Raw genomic sequence first — 14,819 nt, 5'->3', positions numbered from 1 at the left:
ATAAGTTTTTAAAAAGTGTTACCTATTGATACTGACTGTACTTTATCAAAGGGAGGCAGTGCATTTATGACTAGAATATTAAACTGGAAATTAAACACTGGGGAGATGGGCCCTGGGCACAGAAATGTTATGTTCATTGTACATAGGAGAACATCAAGAAGATGAAGTGACTTGCCGAGAGCAACAGAACAGCACTTGGTACTGGCAGAGCTGGTATCAACATTAAATAATTCCTGGCTTATAGTCCTTTGCTCATTAACTGTACGTGTGTGAACAACTCACCTATTGCCCACCACTCTGAGCAGGTACCAACCCCTGCACGACAGCACATTCTTCAGGCTGCATGCAAATATACCCTTGGAGTATTGATGGTATTTGCACCATCAGTGCTCAGATGAATGGTGTTGGCCACTTAGAAAAGACCGAGTTTTGTGTCTCTTTCCTTTTGATCTGTTTAGCTTTCTTAAAGGTGTGTCTTTCCTGCAGCGTTAGCCCAAGCTGGTTGACTAGGTGTTGGCTTTGCCTTTCTCCTTCTCCCTGATGGACACTTGTCAATGTATGGAAATCATTGATGTGGGCAGTGGGCTTTCAGGCAGTTTTAACTGTCATGATGGCCTGGTGGCAGAGGTGGTGAGGAAAGTGCTACAGCCTCAGTTTTGTCTTCACATGGATTGGCAAGCAGTTTGCAGAAATAATGCCAGTTAAACCCTCTGAGTGCTGATGTTCATCCAGTCTGTTCCTGCAGTTCCTCTGGGTGACAGAGGTTCCCCTGCCTGGGAAGAAAGAAGCCCTGGAGTGCCTAAAGATCACGGGACACTTCCATAAAGTCCAGATTTCACAAACCCATAAAGATGTAGTAAATTGGATGTATCTTTGAGACTACTTCAGTGGCTGGTTTGTGATCTTTGAGAAGGACAATCTGGGAGTAAATATTGCTTGCCTTAGCTTACTTTTCAGTGAGGACTTAGTAATCCAGTACTTTTTCACAGAAGTAAATGGCATGTCTAGAAGTCCCAATTTTGGTAAATATTGTCACAGTTGTACATTGATGAAGTAAATATATACAGTAAGTCACCCTGTATTGCTATAGCTGTACTTACATGAGGTGCAGCCCAGGAGAATGTCAGTCTGAGATTGAGCCACTGGGAAGAAAAAAGAAAACAAGAAAAGAAAAGGTAAAACAGTTGTTTGTAGGTGGTTGAAAGAAATTTAAAAAAATTTAATCAATTCTGATAAATATGGATCACTTTCATTTTTTTGTGTGTAGCATTTACACTATACAATGTTTTCTTCCAGTGATTAGGAAATCTGTAACGTAATTGTTCATGATGTTTGGTGTTGAATTGCTGCATGTACAGACTTGACTGTAGCTGAAAAGTTGATAGAATTAAAGTATCACAGTGGTGTTGATGGTTTTATTTACATTTGTGAGGTGAATTGCGGAACTTGCATAAAAGCTGTAGATTTAAAAATAGAAACATAACTTCCTTTTTGTCACTGAAAATGTCATGTTTGGTGTGTTAAAACTGACACTTCACAGTCCTGATATCAAATGTTTGTGTTGTAATATGATATTATGATAAATGTCAGTTTGGTTATTGTAAAAAGTAGTGGGTTTGGCGCACTGTGTTACATACTCAGTAATCAAAGTGAGTTAGTGTATCTGCTCCTTTGCACACTGTGGTGAAAAAATACAGAGAACAAGTATATTTTATTAAAATATAAAAATTAAAGTATAATTTATCTGACTGCTCAGAATTTGTAACCAGTATTTCAATATGCAGATGTAACTTATCTGAAGAAGAAAAATGAAGTAAAGCACTAATTTCCCTATGTGTTGCAGTTAAAATATATATATACATACATAGGCATTAAAGAGGTTTAAGTATTTTAGCTTAGATAAATGATTGAACAGTAATATTTGGAGAGCAAGATAACTTTTAAGAATAGATGAGCTTTCTTCTAAAATGAAAGATTAACTAGTTCAAGGGTACTTAATTAGGACTGAATTTTGAGGTAAGCAGAATACTTAATTTGGGAAAAAATGGTTTAAGGTAGCAGCCTGTGCCACTTCATTCTTTTTGTATTAAAGCTTTATTGAGAAGTGCAATAATGGTCTGTAAAAGATCTGATCTCTTTCTGGTGGAGATTTTTTTTCCTTATTTTCTCTACTATTAGCACTGGCTCTGGTCTTTACTACTTGGTGTTACTGTTAGAGCTACCCAGCTCCCCTGCTCCACTCAGCCTCTCTTTGCCCTCTGTTTCACATACTGTGGCTGGTGTTTAAGGACCCAAGAAAAACAAACAGTGCAACCAGTATTTTGCTTGCAATTTTAGTTTCATAATTTGATGAAGAATAGTAAATAGAAGCACAAACTGTTGTTATTATGTGGTCTTGATCTTAAGAGAAAAGGATTTCCATGGCTAATGTGTATTTGCGATGTCATGCATGGAAATCACCTAAGACCAACTCTAGTGGTCTTAAAACTAAGCTGTAGTGGCTGGCTGTTTGGTCGCAGTGGCTGGCCGGCCTCTCTTCTCAAGATCAGCCGATCTTCCATTTATACTTTCATACAAATTTGTGTTCAAGGACCTAGTAAGACAGCTGCTCTGTGTGTTAGAGCAGAAAATGGATGTGGAAAGCTCGTTTCCTCTGTGTGTGTTAGGTGGGAAGGAGGATTTAAGTAGTTAAATGAGTGGATGTGAAGAGACCGGGGTGATACCTCTTACTGCTGAAGTCCCACCTGTGAAGCAGCTGTAACAGGTTCTGGAGCTCCAGGAGCTCCAACCACGTGGGGATAGGCCATGGCAGATGGCTTCTCACAAATGCAGTCCTTCAGTGCCTTAGTTGTGGCCTGTGGCCTCGTATCCGTACATGTATGAATATGACTAGAATTAGACATGCGAATTGCTGTTGAATTCAGCTGGCTAAGTTGCACAAACTTATTGATATGCATGGCAAGGTGCAATACTGAGATCTGCATTCCAAGGACTGCTGTCGTGCTCATGGAGCTCTTAGGGGTGGGCTGGAGAAAGGTTCTGTCCACAGTGGTCACTCAGCAGTCACCAAAGAGAAGCTTTGCTACTGCTGACCTACTCTGGATTCACAAAGGTAACGTGTACCTCGTTGCCTCCCTCCTTTGTGACTCAACAGCTCTTGGGGTTAGCTCTCTGCGTTATCTTCTGCTTTCTGATCATTGCTGTTGAAGTACAATTTCTTTCATGTAGTACACAGAGTTTCAGGAATGATTAAATCACACCATGAATCATAACTGAGATGCTGAGCTATACACACTGCTCTTCACATCTATAAGCCTGTGGACATGAGTAACAAGTTTTGTAGTGACAGCCTTAAAGTGGGTTTGCAGTTTTGCTGGGAGCTGAACACACTGTTTTTTGTCTTTTAATGTAAGCAACTTGAGTGGAATAAAAAGCTTGTTAATCAGTTTGAAATGAAGTTGTAGTGTGGACAGAATTAGCATAGTATTTCTAGATAGCTTAAAGAATAGAGTACATTTTCAAGTGTCATATGTAATGTATGATTTTATTCATGAGGCCTGTATTTTATATTCTAACAAATATAAATCATGTATCGTAGTAATCATATATAATTCTGAATCACAGCATAAAATTTTGCAGTGCTATAATGAAGACAAATGAGAGAGATAAGGAGCAGCTGCATAGCTAATGAAGGAGTTAATTTCAACATGTGTTTTAGACCATTAAGTACTATAAAGCAAAAAGTGTTGCACTGCCAGCACAAACCAAAGGCAGGCAGTTAACTACCACTCCCTTCCCTGGTCCAGCATCACTGGGGATACCGTAGAGCGCAGGCTTCACTAAAATGAATTCATTAGTTCAGGCAGTAATATGCACTAGAAATGTGGAAGAAGATACAAATCATTGTTGCAGACTGTCTTTTAGCAAGGAAAATATTTTGTGTTCTGCGTGTGAATATAAATTTTTCTCTATGAAAAAGTTTTTAACGTTTCAGGTTGAAATACGTGTTATAAACTTATTTAACAGTTTGTGAGCCAAGAGTTCTGGTCTTTTTTTCTGTCTGTCAGGACTCTCCAGAGGCTGAGATCTGCAGGCCATCTAATACATCATTGTTCACATAGTATTTTTTTCTTTTTTCTTTTTTTTTTTAAGCAGGTCTGAAACATTTCCCTTGTGTGGTTTTGCAGCGCCATGTTTTGTTTTTTTTTTTCCCAAACAGCATGAGTCCTATCACTAGATCAAATTTAGAATTCTCTGCTTCCAACAATTGTCTAATGGGTCCACATGTTTACACAGCATGACATTGGCATCCAGTGTCATGGAACTCTCCAACCAGTACTACTGTTTCATGCTTCCTCCCCGCTTTAAAAAAATAAAAAAAAAAGGCAAAAAAAAGCGCTACAGGCGCAGTTATTCCTGTATTCAGGGAGGCAGTGAATGGTCCCTCTACTTCAGCCACCAGTATTGTCTCAAAAAATTTAGAAAACTTTTTTCATCTGCTGTAAATGAAAATGTAAATTCTCGGGTGTTTTATCAATGCTTTCTGTATCAATAAATAGATCTTAAAATGCTTCTGAATGGGAGACTGGAAAATAACTTTGTCCTGAGATTCTCAGACTGAATGAAAACTTTTATCTGCCTATGCTCCTGCTCCCACTATGCATATTGCTGCCTTGCTAAAGCTCCCAGCTACTTCTCCCAGCTACTGTGACTTCCTTTGTGTTGATATTAGCGTTTGTGTATTAGCCTGATGGTGATCACCAAATTGATCTTTCTGGAAACTAACCTACCAAGCGGCAGGCTCACTCACTTGGTATTTGCATAGCATGGGAAGACCTTTTGTAATTAACTTGCCAGTCTGTTTTGCAAAGTGTTTTAATTCCTGTTCTCTGTGACTGGATGTAAATAAATCAGTAGCAATTCCTTGGCAGCAACCTTCCACAGTCGTTTGCTCTGATGAAACTTAGTCTCTGGTAGCATTAAGTGAAGGAAGGGGGGTTTGGCTAGGACACCAAAACCTTTCTTTTTTTTTTTAATGCTCTCATGGGATCTTTCACTTCCACGCAAGCAACTGCCTGAACTGGCCAAGTGGCCTTGATTTAACGTTGCTTTATGAACACTACTTGTCCCAGCTGCAGGATGTCATAACCTCTATTTCCTTAGCTTAGATTTGAGATCTGGAGCCATATGATTCAGATGAACCACAACTGCCCTTGCTTTAACTTGATGTATTTGTTTTGAAAATACCGTTGTTCGCTCCAAGTTTTAGCTGCTAAGCAATTAAGCTGATCTGCACTGGTAAATGGGGAATACTTACCAGCCTGATTTAAAAAAACTCTTAAAACCTGCAAAAAAAGCTGAAGTAATCTCTAACTCATCAGTGCTGATGAAAATACTTCATTACTGTAAACTTAAGACAAAAAACTTTTTTTAAACAAGAAATTATATATTGTCCCTAAGATAAGTGCCCTGATGCAAAAAAAAAAAAAAAAAAAAAAAAAAAAAAATATTACAAAAACAATTGCAGGTTGTACAGTATTTTGGTGAAGGACAATGAGCTCACAAAACACTTGCTGCAGACAGGATTCCCAATAGAGGATGATGAGCAGAACTGGGTTGGTTTTGTATACAAAATTTGATTTTATGTAGGCTCCTGTTCTTGTGCAGCTTAGACACAATCTTTTGGATTTAAAGTGAAGCGAACTGGATTTATAAAGATGCTTATCTTATTCTCTGGCCATGTTCAAATCGCCAGAAAATGTTAAGGCTGAGAAGCCTAATTTGATACGCTTCTCAGTTAATATTTTTATGCTAGATAAAAAAACCCACAGACCTGCACAAATGCTATGTTTGTAGTCACTTGTTATTTCTAAGTGGCAGATACTTGCTGCCTTTGCTACTCCGTTGTAGCCCTGTACGTCTGCTCTCCACAGTGTGTCAGAGTTCAGTGCCTTTGCACGTAACTTGTTGTGTTACAGAAATCTTCATGTTTCTGACAGACAACTTTAATATGGCAATAAACTTCAGTTCTAGGTTCATATGTACAGTGTGTGTCAGCTCCTCTCAGCTCCCTGTTCTTTTTGGCATTTTGTCTCCCTTTGCAATTTGTGTCTATCAGTTTGAGCAGGGCATTATTTCCTGCTGTTTTAATTATTTCTGTAAGAGTAACTGAGTCCAGAATAAGCAGGCAGAATAAATGGTGTGTCACATTCTTTCTGAAGACATTTGGTAGCATGCTTTAAAAATGTAAAATTAATAAAAACATGGAAGAACAGTCTCTACCATAGCTGTAGCCTGTTTAAAAACCAAACACAAAACCCCGCAACCTGCAAACCCTACCTTTTATTAAAAGAATTGAGACACAGCAGAAAAAGTGGAAAATCACCAATAGGGTCTGCATGTGTACCCTGTCACTGAAGGTCTGTCTAAATTGCCAGTATGTCCTGTGAGGATTTTGTTATTATATAAAATAAGATGTATTTACAGGCTCTAATTTGTAGAAATCTTTTACAACTAAACTTGTAAACATAATTATATTCTTTCACTTTTTACAATTGCTGGTTTGTAGTGGTATTTTCTGAATTTTCTTATTTATTTATTCATAAATGCTGAGAGACACTAAACAGAAGGTTTGAGAGCTCTGGGATGCTTTCCCAAATATAGTTTAGAGCTGTTGGTCAATCAGTGAAATGCTTCTGCAATCTGAAATACAAGTAGCTCCAGCAGCACCTGCTAGTACAGCATGTACGGGATGCTAAGTTTGGCCAGTCAAGATTTTTGTTCCGATAACATGCAGGCGGATCAGTCTTAGGGCGTCTGCAGAGTTGCTTCTAATTTTCAGGTGTATCTGATGGATTGGAAAAGGAATATTGCATCCAATTGCATTCAAATACTGAAAATGACTTTACAATTAAGATGCCATTTTACTTGACAGATTTAGGCAACTCTGCTTGCTGCTGAACTGCATGGATTGAGTGAAGTTTTTCTTCCTCGTATTTCCCCTCTTTCCCATGGTACTGCAGTATACAGAGTCTGGTGTGAGACAGTGGAGCTATTCTGGATTTAAAAGCTTTTTAAGTTTTTGGTGTCTGAAGGCAGTGCTGTGGCCCAGGGACGTTAGGTGAATTCCTTAGCAGTGGTTACATGGCCAGCTGGAGTAGTTTCTTGTACTTCACCATCCCTTCTTTTTTGATAGTGGTTGCTGAAAATTATTTATGCGCCGTAAGATTTAGTCCATCCCATTTTGTTTTGTGCAATGTCCCAAACTTGTAGGCTGATCTGCCTTTATTTATTTTCACATGCATACACATGCACACAAACTTAGGTTTCACACATTTCTATTATGTCAGACCTGCAGTGCTGACAGCTGGAAGAGTGCTTTCTCTAACTCCTAGCAGCTGAGACAGCGGGTGCTGTTGGGCTCAGCGGCACCGTTGCTGGCCAAGCAGCGCCCCAAAAGGGTATGTGTGTGCCTCCTGGCTTGCTAGCTGATTTCAACATGGGCGTTTTCTTGCCAAGCAGCTGGCCCATCTGAACATGACCATCTCCTGACAAGCTGCAGCTGGGATGTCTGTATTGCCTCCCTTTCTGGGATGTGCCTGGTATGTGGTTATTTCTCAGCTAACCTGCTACTGGGACAAATAGCAACCGAAGAGAGCTGCCTTTGTATGCAAATCTTGCATTACTAATCAGCATTATTAGAGGTGAGGATTGTAGGAGAGAGGCAGAAGGATGGTGAGCGCTGTAGTGCTCATGAATGGGGGAGCTGGAGGTGGGTTGAACCTGTTGTTAGGACAGAAAAGAAGGAAGTGGTGTGGTTGATATTGCTACATCACAGTTCTCAGCGGCCCACCCACTTGTTTTGACACAGGTACCTACTCTCCAGCTATATGGAGGCATGAAGACTAGACGCATACCTTCAGACTTGTGGTCTTCAGGGTTTGTTACTACCGTTTGAAGCTTGAGCTTGGTGTTTTAGTATTTTGTTTAGAGACTTAAGCATTTAGATTTATAATTCTGCCCTTCTAGGCATTTCCCTGATTTACCTTGCAGAGTATTCACGCTTTTGTTCCGTTTTCCAGACTTCCTTTTCCTTTTCTTTGCTGTTGGCTTAATTTTGAGATATGATATTCAAATCAGAGGTAAGTGTCTCTTTAGGAGCAAAAAAAAATACCCCACCAGGTAAGGATTTGAGTGAGCTAACTAAAATTCTCTATTTAGAAGAAACAGCTTATTTTTGAGTATTCTGCAAGCCCTCAAACACAGGTCCTGCCAAAGGCACCAACTGTAACAGCAGCAGCGCTTAGGCGAACATGCTCAGGTTTTCTGGCAGTGCTTACAAGCCACTTAGGAAAAACAGGCATATTGCTCATAACGGGTGCCCCACAGTTTGGAAAGCACTGCTTAAGACAAATTTGTAAATAATTTTTTGTGGTTATAGTTCTTCATTTTCATTTCATCTAGAGTGTGTCCAGTATCTTAACATCAAATCTGTAATTAGTACAGATGCATTTAGAGGCTAAGACGTTTGTAGTGCTTGTAGCAGTAATTCCACTGTGTTGCACAGTGTGGAACTCGGCATGTTTTAAACATTCTCCGCTTGTGCATGTACAGTTTTTTATAGTTGAATTAAGAATTTATAACATGCTGGGTCTCATATTCCAAGTCTGTTTGTTTCTGAAGCTATATACAGAACTTGGACTAGGTCATAAATTTCTGTAGATGAAATGAAGGCTGATTAGAATTTTAATATTAAGGAAGGAAATGGCCTTGGGTAGTGCACTACAGAGCAGAACAGGCCTTCTGTTAATACACAAGAGTATTACTGTTTTCTTGAACTTTGCCTTCCAATCCAATTACCACTTGTGCGTAGAAATCATAACCCTGATGCCTCCCATTTGATAATGTTGAATTTTATCCTTGTCCAAGTTTATATCATTGCCAGTAGTAAAAATGATCCTGATTATAAAACTGCTAGATAATATACTGCTAAAATTGAATTATGGGCAGTAGTACATGGTATTTGTTGATAAACAAAGCAGAGTCATGATGGTATATCAAATCGACCCAGTTCTGTCTCTTTTTAAATTAAATGAAATCAAGAGGTTTTTCCTGTGACATGCTTTTCTTACGATAACATATTTTACATTGCACTCTTTGTGATATGAATGAAGAGCAAGCTTTCAGTGTAAATGATTTTTTTCCGAGTCAAGCAAAATAACAGGAATCTATGTTGTCGGCTTTCATTTTAAGCACTTCTGTGATAGCATCCTGCTCACAGTAATGAGCTCACACAAAGAGTAGTTCCAGCCAGCTCCTTTATCAGCGTAAGCCTTGTAGTTCAGTATGTCTCCTCCTGTGTCCTCCTCCTGTGCCCTCACTGGTAACTGGATTGGACTAGATGCTGCATAATTCTCTGGATCTGAATTACCGATCCTTTGCTGCACACGTCTGCTGCACATTTACAGCAGAATGTTATTACTGAAGTGTGGAATAACATTCTATTATTATTACATGAAAACTGATTGTGATTCCTCAGTATTTCAGAGTATATTATTAGTGTAGTACAACTGATCATTTTCTTACAAGGCAATTGTAGCCTTGTTTAGATGCTGCATGTGTATTTATAGGATCGTGATGCCTGAATACGGTGGCTAAACTTGGCTGCTTCTCCTGCTGGTTTCTGTGGTTTTGTTTCATTGTCCAGAAGAAGTGCCAACATTCTCAACTCTGTAGCTTCCATCACCAGGATTCATGTGATGTCCACTTTTGGCAGGAAAAGTTGTATGTTTGTTTATTTGGTCCTTTAAATGGTATAACAGACTTAATAGTTTATTGTCTCTCTTTAAGAAGTTTTGTTTATAGTTCTCACACCATTAAAATGTCACATTAGTGGCACAGTCTGAAACATACTTATCCCACTCAAAAGACTCAATGGTTTACGCAGTCTGTTATGCAAGTAGCTTTGCTTTAGATTTCTTCCCATTTTTCTTTGATCGCTTGTGTAGTGTGTTTGAAATGAATGCCTGATGTTGATTCTTTTTTGTGTTCCATTGGGTGCATTTGATTTTGCAGCTGAAAGAATTGGATACTAAATGTTCTTTTTGCATCTGCCTATAGCAGCATTTCAGTTTTCCTCTTTCAGACAGAGCAAGGGCATTCCTAGGATTTAAGGCCTGATAAAGTTATAAAAAAGTACAGCAAAGCCAAAAAGACAAAAATGGAAATGTATTTTTATAATTTTGGGGATTTTATACTGTAAATCAGAGCAGAAGGAAGAAACTATTTCAGAAATAATATTGAAAATGAAAAAATTCAAGTTATTACATTGTCACCCACATTGTAAGAACATTACAGATAAAATTACTTCCTTGGTGCATTTCCTCCTGCTATATTAACCCACCGTTGTTTCAGTAACCAGGAATATACGGGTTTATGGTGACTTGGTATAAAGGATCTGGTGCTGAGAGAGTTGTATTTAAAGATTTTGTTTTCCCCTTCTTTCTTAAAGGTACAAAAATGCTAATGTGTGCTTTCCTTTCTGAACTTCCAGACTGGAACAGTATTTGATAAGCTGGCTCCCAGGGTAAAAGTGCCCTTGAGAGATCCTCTTTGTAGAGCATATGAGTTCTTTTGTTACAGTTTTTAGGCACAGCACAGCAAGTTTAGTTTTGGTATCTGTGTTATACATAGTGTTTCAGTACTGTTCCTGTCAAAGGGTTCTGTAGTGATTCAGTGCTGAACATGCAATGATTCTACAGCTCTGGATAGACTCATTTCTTTCTGGTCCCATGTTATCTTTAATCAGGAAACCATTTGAACTGAGATGCCTTCAGATATAATATGAGCAAATATAGAATTTCAGACCTTACTAGACAGTTTTACAAACTGCAAGGGAGGATCCGATTGTGGTTTTGCCTGCAAACACTTTTTATCTGTTGAGTTACAGTTTTTAATTACTCACAATTGTGAGTGATTTTATGTCAACCATGTGAGCTGTATGAGCATTCAAAACTGAATTATCATCATGTGTTTTTATTCCTTCCCCCTCCTCAATTCACTTCACTCAAAAGCTGAGAAGGAGGGAGCACTGGTCTTGAGTGACCGGAGAGAAATCTCTCCTTCAGTAGACAAAAATGGAAAGCCTAAGCCAGCGATCCAGCTGACATCTCATACTAAAAGCTTCTCGAATGATCCAGGCATCATACAAAATGCTAGCATCAAACTGGCCAGTACGATGATACTCAGCGCTGCCAACACTGAACAGTACTGCTCTTAGTGACAGACACAAGCCCTGTGCTACACCATGTACCAGGAGCAGTGTTCCTGGCACTAATGCTGGAGGTCTTCCCACCCTTGGTGGTACCTGTCCTGCTGGACATGGGCATGAAACAGCCAACCAGCTGCAGAACAAACCTGTATGCAGACCACAGTGTCCCCATGAGCGTTGAAAGGATATTTGCAGTTTTCTCAGAGGTGTCTCCACCTAAGAGTTTACAGAAGAACTGGTGGGAATGCAGCTTATACCTTCACCCACCATTTCTTCCTGAAGGATGATGCTATGTCCAACCTTGTTCTGGCAAAGCCATCTTATTCTTATTATAATAGTTTATAATTACTCATTTCTGCAAGTGTGAGTCACCACAAGCCAAATACTCTGTGAACAATTATCCCAAGAAGTTATTAATTACTGTGGAGCCACTACAGCTCTTAAAATGTATTGCCTGTACCGATACCATAAATCCACTTTCCACTTATTACGGAGCCCTTTGTATTCTGGATTCTGTGTTAATGAAGGTACAGAAGTGCTACTGTGGCTTATTCCTCGTGCTGTTGGCTGTCATGTGCAGATAAGCATGTGAGATGGAGGGACAGCAACAAAAGGCCCTGCTAACCAAGCAATTTAGGTATTTTGTGGTCTAGTTTTTTTGATTCCGATTATCGGTCTGGGGAAAGAGCCACAAAAATGCTACAAAATTTTCTATCTTTGTAGTGGATTTTGCGGCTTCCTATTTGCAGCATTTGTTGGGTGTAAATTTTTGCACTTTGGCCAAAACAAGACAGTTTTTATGACTTCACTTCCAAATGTGTTGAAAGCTTATGTTGCTGTATTGTTTATTGTACAGCACTTAAATAACTATATATACTGAACATATGCTAAAGCAGAATTCACAAACGGCATTCCTTCAGTGAAACTTCTGAAGTATTTCAGAGAATCTACAGTTAGTGTCCTATTGTAACCACGTAATTTTGTAAGGAAGACAGACAATTTAAGTTTTTGGACAGAATGATGAAAATTATTATTTGAAATTGTTACAGTACCAGGAGCATTAAGCCTAATTCGGTTGAAATTCAAATAAAATCCTTATTCTAAAAAGCTAAAAAGCAAGTAATGAAAGTTTTAAGGCTTTTATTACGGGTGAAGGATTTCAGAAGCCTTTTAGAGGTCTGTGTGCTCTTTTATATGGGTTATGTTTCTGACACCTCTCAATGTGGGGTTTAAAGCACTTTTTTATTTAAAAGAAAAGATATACAAAAAGTTTGGCAGTAGATCTACTCTTTGAGTAGATCAAAATGCTTGAAAAAACTTGGTAATTGCTTGTAAGAGGAACTGTATCAGAAAATTATTTTTCTGCTTTTATTTCTAGTAAATTTATAGGCTGCACAGTTTAGCCAGCTTTCCAGGTTAATTATTCATTTGCAAGTAACAACTCTTTTCAACTCTTTCTCATACTTCCAGTTTTAAACCAAAGATAAACCTTGAGATGGTTATGCTTTTCACTTCTTTACACTTTGTCTTTTGCAGCCTATCAGAAATTTTGTGTAAATTTTAATATAAATGTTTCTAATGTCAAATGCTTATTCTTTTCACCTGAATGGTATAGTGGTGTATTCCACTGCAGTAAGAATAGGTGTTCTCTGGTTCAAAATTTGGCAAGCAGTAGCATCTACCTGCACTTTATTAAAGCTTTGGGAGTACCTGAGCTGCATGTTATTAACTGCATCTTTATTTTTTTTTTTGTGGAAATATTCTAGATCTGTGCTTAAAATATTTGAGTACTGTATTATTCAAAAGGATATTTATTTAAATATTATGGATAAAAATTTTCTAGTAGAATAGTAGCATAATACTGATGTAAAATTCCTTTTCTACTTGGGCCAAATCCCCTCCCTAGGAGGAGGTCACCAAGAAGCTGGAGCCAAGCTCCTTGCTGAGGCGCACAGTGGGAAAAGGTGAGAAAGGGTCATGAAGTGAAACAGGGCATTATAGCTGAATATGAGGGAAACATTTTTCACTGTAATTAAGCACCAGAGCACGCTGCCTGAGGAGGGTGTGGAATCTCTCTGCTCTGGGAGGCTTTCCACGCCTAGCTGGAGAAAGCCACCTCGCCTGCAGCCAGCACTGGTGGACCAGGAGTGGGGACAGGATCCAGATTTCTGCATGCCCCTTGCTTGCTCAGGTGCCCCCACACCATGTCTCACCTTCATATGATTATTATCAAGACTGTTTCTAATGAAATCTTGTTGCAATGTAAAATTCTATCTCAAGGCTTGGGCTGAGACCAAATTTAATTTTTTGTTCTTTGGATACTGATCTTTGCCCTGACATGAGGGGAAAGAGATCATCTGCACAGGTGGAGACAACCTGAAACGTGTTTAAGAATATCATAGATGTGCTTGGAGGGAATTAGAAGGAGAATAGAGGCTGAATATTTCTTTTAAACAAAAGGACAGACCTTACTTGTGGACATGACTGGAAGACATCATGGTTCTTCCAGATGTTACTTTTACAGCAGAAATAATCACGAAAGACAGCTCATACTTAATACCTAATTCAAAGGTAAAACCTAGTACCTACATTAAAGATAAAACTACACCTTAACTAGCTCTGTTATTATTTAAATAATAGATAAAAGAGTGTTTTGCCTTATCAGTTCTTAGAGAGTACCTGTTCTTTCCTGTTAAAGCACTCCTGTTCCTAAAGCATTTCCTATGTACCACTAGTGTCCTTACAGCAATAATCTGTTAGGAGGGGTCTAATTTGAGACCAGATTAAAAAATGTCTTAAAATCTTGTGAGCTCAATCTAACTTTTGTTCTGTGGTGACTGAAGGGGAAAAAGTCCTTTTAAATAAATTTGTTCTCTTTCTAAATAGGTAACTAGCCAGATGCATTTCAAATATTTGTCCAACCGATCAAATATTGGTTTAGGTTTAGAAAACAAATTAACCTAATGTTTGAAGAATTAGACATTTTGTACCTGAACACTCTTCTGTGTCATTACTTCTGTACCAACGACCCTAAGTACTTTGGTCAAAATAAAAGACTTCTCTGATGAAAATTAGTCAGGCAAATGTTTTTGCAACTTGGATAATTCTTACTGTTGTGTGCATTCATGAAAAATAGTGCAGCTGCATGTTTAAATTCAGTAGTTTCACTAGGGGAAGACCAGCCAAATTGTAGTGCTGTATAATGCTGGTAATGTGGTTGGTTGTTTTTTTTTCTTTCTGAATGAACTGAAAATATAAAGAATAGTTAAAATTACAGTCTTTTGTTAGTCTGCCAGTATTGGGTGAAGTCAGTTTCATATGCCTGTATGTAACTTTTAAATGAGAAAACAAAATTCTAAGATGAAGCAATTTTACAGCAAAGTTGAGTAAAATTACAAAGCCAGATTATTTACTGATGGTTTTTTTTTTTAGTTCTGCATAAAACCCATAAACTATGGAAGTTCTTACTCATTTTCTTTTACCCTTTTGCTTATGAGAAAGGCACACCAGTGTGTCCAGTTTATTTAGAAGCTATTACTTCTGCTGTAGA

General features: G+C 38.4%; 2 protein-coding genes across 7 annotated transcripts in view; one reads left to right on the top strand and one right to left on the bottom strand.

Moving 5' to 3' along the window:
* The window catches only part of C5H7orf50 (chromosome 5 C7orf50 homolog), a 135,772-nt gene that overhangs the window by 72,392 nt on the left and 48,561 nt on the right, over positions 1–14,819 (top strand). The window lies entirely within an intron of this gene.
* The window catches only part of GPR146 (G protein-coupled receptor 146), a 57,085-nt gene that overhangs the window by 30,301 nt on the left and 11,965 nt on the right, over positions 1–14,819 (bottom strand). For both annotated transcript variants that reach the window (XM_027779388.2, XM_027779376.2), the window contains exon 2: positions 1,101–1,142. The gene's annotated coding sequence lies outside the window, so the exon portion shown is untranslated. The remainder of the gene's footprint in view (positions 1–1,100; positions 1,143–14,819) is intronic.

This window comes from Falco peregrinus, chromosome 5 (assembly GCF_023634155.1).
Source record: "Falco peregrinus isolate bFalPer1 chromosome 5, bFalPer1.pri, whole genome shotgun sequence".
Taxonomy (NCBI): Eukaryota; Metazoa; Chordata; class Aves; order Falconiformes; family Falconidae; genus Falco; species Falco peregrinus.
The sequence above is the reverse complement of the archived record's forward strand: the minus strand, read 5'-3'. Positions and strand labels throughout refer to the sequence as shown.